Source organism: Chinchilla lanigera, unplaced genomic scaffold (assembly GCF_000276665.1).
Source record: "Chinchilla lanigera isolate Chin_1 unplaced genomic scaffold, ChiLan1.0 scaffold00081, whole genome shotgun sequence".
Classification (NCBI taxonomy): domain Eukaryota; kingdom Metazoa; phylum Chordata; class Mammalia; order Rodentia; family Chinchillidae; genus Chinchilla; species Chinchilla lanigera.
Window position 1 is genome coordinate 5,852,999 of NW_004955482.1, and position 5,894 is coordinate 5,858,892.

Sequence of the window (5,894 nt, forward strand, 5' to 3'; positions counted from 1 at the left end):
TTTAAAAATACCACCTTGAGAGTTTCAGTTTCTGGGTTCTCCCTAGAGAGTCTGCAGCCCCTTCGCCTGGGAACCGTGTCTCTAGAAAACGTTTCAAGTGTTAGAACCACGGCCTGCATGGGAGGGCTTTTCAAGGTTTGTTTGTTTCTACCTGGAATTGAACTCAGGACCTCGAGCTTGCCAGGCAGGTGCTATGCCACTGAGCTATATCCTCGGCGCTGGGTTTTTCAGTGTTGTCAGGGGTGGAAGTGATTTTTGGAGCTGAATTAATTCCTTGGTGCATGAACTCAACATTTGTTTTTGTGGATTTGTTTTTTGAGACAGGGTCTTGCTATGTACTTCAGGCTGGTTTCAAACTCATTATGTAGCTTGGGTTAACCTTGAACTTGTGATCCTCCTGCCTCAGCCTCTCAACTTCTGAGATTATAGGCGCACCACCATACCTGGTCTGTATGCAGAGAGCAGAACATTCATTGCTTCTGGGTTTATCTGTCGTGTTAAGGCAAAATAACCAAAGGATATTACAGGGCCATTTTTTTTTTTTGTGTGTGTGCCTTTGAGATAGGGTTTTGCTATGCAGTTTCAGGCTGGCCTTGAACTCACATATGTAGCCCAGGCTGGCCTCCAACTCTTAGTGATCTTCCTGCTTCAGCCTCCTGGTGCTGGAATTACAGGCATGTCCCACCAGGCCTGGCTTGCAGGGCCACTTTCTAATGGCCATTTTGTTGAAAAAACAAAGTTCTGGGATTTCAAAATGGGGTCCTTTCCAGGGGACTTGAGAAACTACTCTTTTTGGGGTTTTTTGAGACAAGGTCTCACTGTAGTTCATCCTCCTGCCTCAGCCCTCTGTGTGCTGGGATTACAGGAAAAACTGCTCTTTTTTTTTTTTTTTTTCCTTTTTTTCTGGTACTGGGAATTGAACTCACAACCTTGCACTTATCAGGCAGGTGCTGTGCCTCTGAGCTATGTCCCCAGCCCCTGAGAAACTGCTCTTCAGGGAAGCAAAAGTTAATTAATCTTGTAGCTGTCCCCCTGTGGAATGGGGTATCACCAAGAATAAAAATAGCTTTCTTCTTTATTTGAAATAATGGTGTGAAATAGATGTGAGAGCTACAGAAAATAAGATCCAGGCCCCCTTTCTTTCTTTAGTTATTAGTGAGAAATAATGGCCGGGGCCGTAGCTCGTTGGTGCTGGTGCCTAGCGTGGGCCGGGGCCTGGGCTCGGCTCCTCCACCAAAAAGCAAAGAGCAAAGAGCAAAGAAAGTCAGGCTGTGAAAAGGCTGGACTACTCTGTTTCATGGCATATTATTAAAAACAAAATAAAACTTTTCTTTCTTTCTTTCTTTTTTTTTTTCCAGACAGGGTCTCACTATGCAGTTCAGGCTGGCCTCAAAGTGGTCTCAATCCAGAGGTCCTTGGCTGGTCTCGATCTTGTAATGATCTTCCTGCCTCAGCCTCCCAAGTGCTGGGATTATAGGCGTGCACCACCATGCCTGGCTAAAAACTTTTATTTCCTATGAATTTGCTCAAAGTATAAATTTAGGTTTAGGGGAGTTTATTTTTGCTTTCTGTTTTTTTTTTGAGTCAGTGTCTCACTGTGTAGTTCAGGCTGCCCTTGAATTCACTACGTAGGCCATGCTGGCCTAGAACTTACGGCAATCCTCCTGCCTCAGCCTCCCAAGTGCTAGAATTATAGGTGTGTGCAACACCCCCCCCCCGGGGGATGGTGGTGATAGTTGTACAACCATGCCAATGTCATGAGTACCACCGAACTGTACACTTAACAATGGTTAAAATGATGGTTAATAAGTTTCAAGTATATTTTATCACAACAGTGATAATTAGTACAACTATTTTGGAAAGTGATTTGGCAATTTAAAATAAAGCTGGAAACATAAATACCCTATGGTCCCACCAAGAGAAAAAGGAATTAATAATTACCATACATACTCAGCGGAATATAAACACGACAACTGTGTGCCATGACCCATCCACATACATCTACGTGTACATACACAGGTGTAGAGGTGCAGTCAGGTGTGGTGCTGTGTGCCTGTAGGAGAAGGAGTCTGGGAGGCTGAGACACTTGGATCACAAGTTTGGACCCAGCCTAGATGACTTACTGACTCAGAAAGCAACTGGCTAAAAATAAAAGAGGGTGGGGATGTAGCTCAGTGTGAAGGCCCAGGACTACAATCCCCAGCCCCGCAAAACAAAGAAATAAACAAACGTAATTGTATAATCATACGGGTATGAGAAAAATGTTTTAAACCATATAAGTCAGCAAACCTGTATCTCAGAAACAACACTGACGTGGCCGTGGTGGCAGGAGGCTGAGGCAGGAGGATCGATGGGAGTTTGAGGCCAGCCTGGTCTACATGGTGAGTTCAAGGCCAACCTGGACTGCATAGTGAGACCCTGTCTCAAAAAACAAAAAACAAAACCAACACTGATTAAAAAAGCAAATGGCAGAATATACATGTATTCTTGTTCTTCTTATAAACCCGGTGGGTGTATTCGTACCAGGTAAACTGATGAACCAGGACAGGAGCTACCCCTGGGGAAGGAGCAGGAGGTGGGGTGAGGGCCATGAGCTTCCACATCTGCCAGGATGTTTATTCCTTAACCTGTCGAGTACCCGGGTGTTACAGTCTCTCTCTTGTATGAAACAATTCACTCCACCCGCAGGAAAGGCAAAAGAAATCCCAAAAGTGTGAAATCCAAACCAAAATAACCCACCTCCGCTTTTCCCCATACATCCGCTTCCCATTTTTTTCTTCCGGGTGAGTCGTGCGTAGGTCATCTGGGGCAGGCCAGTGACCGTTCCAGAGGTGACCGCGGCGGTGAGGTCAGGCAGGGCGCGGCTGTTCACCCGCCGCGACCCCACCCCGGGGCGCGGGGCACCGCAGACAGCTTCCCCTCAGTCCGCGGCACTCCCAGCTCCTCCCCGAGAGAAAGAACTCTAACCCCAAGGCCAGAGGGTCTGCAGGTCCGGTTATGGAAGGTTCCGGTTTGTTTTCAAAGTGTGCCTTCCCAGCAGCTCCTGACACTGTGTAACAGGAGAGCCCCTGCTCAGCGACAACGGCCCCGCTGAGCCGGTCTCCCCCGGCACACACGCGCTGGCCTGGACCCCTCAGCGACTAGCCCTGGGCACCCACTAAGACGGGAGACGGAGCGAGCCGCCCAGCGCGCTTCTCAGAGCGGCTGCCAGCCCGGCCAGGGCTGCCATGGCAAGTCTGATGCCACTGCAGGGAGCCCAGCGCCGATCTTCTTTTCTCCTCGCAGCAACTTTCCAAGGCGAAGTTTTCTGAGCAGCAGAAACAAGCTATTCTGTGGCTTGCTGTCTGACAAAGGAAGCGGTGTGCGCTGGAGGAGGCAGTAGCAGAAAACAGGTCTGAGAAGACTCGGAGAGGATCTGGCGGGGCTGGGATTTGAACCTGCGTCACTCCGCTGGAGCAGCGAGTGGGGACAGGCACAGCGCTCGGAAACCAGGCACGTCTCCGCATGCGTCCTTGGCCAGATCGCCGCCTTCCTCTGAACCCTCTGAGCTCTGCCCTTCCTCTCATCTTCTGGAGGCCTGTGGGCAATTTCTGGACATCTCACACGGCACAGGTTAGGATTTCCTGGAAACACAACTTCAGTTTTCCATCTGGCAGTCTGTTCTTTTCCTGGAGAGAAGGGCGAAAACCACTATTACCCCGAGTGTAATAAACACAACTTCCTCCATCCCCTTCCCTATTTATCACGATCTTTTCTCCTCAGGGTCATCTTTCTTGACCAAATAGGATACATAAAAAGGAAGAAGAGCAGGGCATGAAGCACAGGCTTGTAATCCTAGCACTCAGGAGGCTGAGGCAGGAGGATCCCTGCAAGTCTGAGGCCAGCCTGGGCTACATAGTGAGACCCTGTTTCCAAAAAAGAAGTAAATAAATAAATAAAATAATAAAAGGAAGGGGGAAAAGGGAGAAAACTATGAGTGCCCTTTTGGAACTAAAGGAAACTTTTTTTGTTGTCGTTGGTTTTGGTTTTTTCCGTTACTGGGAATCGAACTCACGACCTTGTGCTTGCCAGGCTGGTGCTCTGCGGCTGAGCTAAATCCCCAGCCCCTAAACGAAGCTTTTTGGTTACAGATATTATGAAGTACTTCCTCTGACTTTCCTTTTGCTACAATTCTATCTCCTCTGCCCAAGGAGCTACATGGACAGAGGATCAGCAGAGCCCGGCTGCATATATGGGCAGACACATTTCGGACCTTATGTCCTGCGGATGGAGTCCGGGACACATCATCTCGACACACAAAGCCGGGCAGTCAGCCGATAAGCATCCACTGAATGCCCTGACTGTGTTCAGGGCCGACTTATGCGACGTCAGTGTGTGCAGATGCCAGCGCGGCAGCTCCCAGGCCAGGAGCCAGAGGACCTGCCAATTACTTGATTTGGGGGAAAAATACCTCCTCCTCCCAGGGCCTCAGTTTTCCCGTGTGTGAAACGAGGAGGCTGCAGTGATTAGCCTCAGCCTTTGTTTTCTTCCAACTAGAACTGCGGCAGGTCCAAAGCAGGATGAGTTCCCACACTCCTGATCTCCAGAGGCGCGCAGGGAGCCGGGGAGGCGGAGTCATTCGCTCAATGCGCGCAGAGCGGCTCACTGTTCGTGGGGCGCCTTCCCTGAAGTGGCGCACCGGCTGCTTACCACAGTCCTGGATTGTGGCGCTCGGGCCACACTGGCTTTCTACGCTTCTTCCTTTTTTTTTTTTTTTTTTTTGTCTTTTTGAGACAGGGTCTCACTATGCAGTTCAGGCTGGCCTTGAGCTCCCTTTGTAGCCCAGGCTGGTCTTGAACTCACAGTGATCCTCCTGCCTCAGCCTCCCGAGTACTGGGATTACAGACGTACGCCACCACGCCCGGCCTGCTACGCTTCTTGAGTTGTACCAAGCTGGTCCTGTCTCTGGGCCTCTGCGCATGCTGGACTTGCTGCCTCGAGCTCCCTCCGAGAACGGTGGCTGGTTCCTTCTTCTTTTTTTTTTTTTTTTTAATCTTTTTGAGACAGGGTCTGGCTATGTGGTTCAGGCTGGCCTTGAGCTCACTGTGTAGCCCAGGCTAGTCTTGAACTCGCAACGATCCTCCTGCCTCAGCCTCCCAAGTGCTGGGATTACAGGAGTGTGCCACCATGCCCGGCTTCCTTCTTCCTTCTCCTTCTTCAAGTCGCCTTAGCCGCGGTCTTCTCTGAGAAGGCCTCTCTTATGTGACTCTCTCTAAAGGAGGACTTCCTCTTCCTAGTTCGGCATCCATTTCCTTCTGAGTTCTCCCCGTGTTTAACCAATTTTTCCTGTTTCTTGTATTTGTTTGTTGGAGTCCCCTGTCTGTTACCTCCACGCAGGCTGGGGTCGTTTTTGTTTTAAACAGAACCATTAACCCAGTGACTAGGACACATCAGCTTTAACAAATATTTGTTAAATGAATGACCTGGCTGGAACCAAACGCAGTTAGAATTACTTCCCCATTAGGTCCCCTTCTTTCAGGTTCCCTGGACGAGGGCTGACACAGGCTGCGGTGCCTTCTTCCCGCTGCCAGGTATCTTTCCACCTTAACGATTCTTTGCCTTGCAGAACAAGGCTCTTGCCGGGGATATAGCGCAGTAGCGCAGCACCAGCCTGGCAAGAACAAGGTCCTGAGTTCCATTGCCGGTACAAAATAAAAGACAAAGGCCCTTATGACATCACGCAGACTCGCCCGCACCGCCGTGACGTCACAGCCGCGTTATGCGTCACGAGCGCGGACCCAGGCCCCTTTTCCATCCTTCTGAAGCCCCCAGCGTCCCAGACACAGCCGCGCACGCTTCCCACCCGCCTCAGCCGCCCGCTACGTCACGTCCGCCCGCCCCGCCGCGCCAGGGTG

General features: G+C 50.3%; 1 long non-coding RNA gene across 1 annotated transcript in view; it reads right to left on the reverse strand.

Annotated features, from left to right (window-relative positions):
• Positions 1–3,503, reverse strand: part of LOC102025795 — a 13,458-nt gene extending 9,955 nt beyond the window's left edge. Inside the window, exons 1-2 of the long non-coding RNA XR_263835.2 lie at positions 2,740–3,503; positions 2,290–2,418 (exon numbers count right to left, since the gene is read on the reverse strand). This is a non-coding gene — a long non-coding RNA (uncharacterized LOC102025795). The remainder of the gene's footprint in view (positions 1–2,289; positions 2,419–2,739) is intronic.
• Between the last annotated feature and the right edge of the window lie 2,391 nt (positions 3,504–5,894).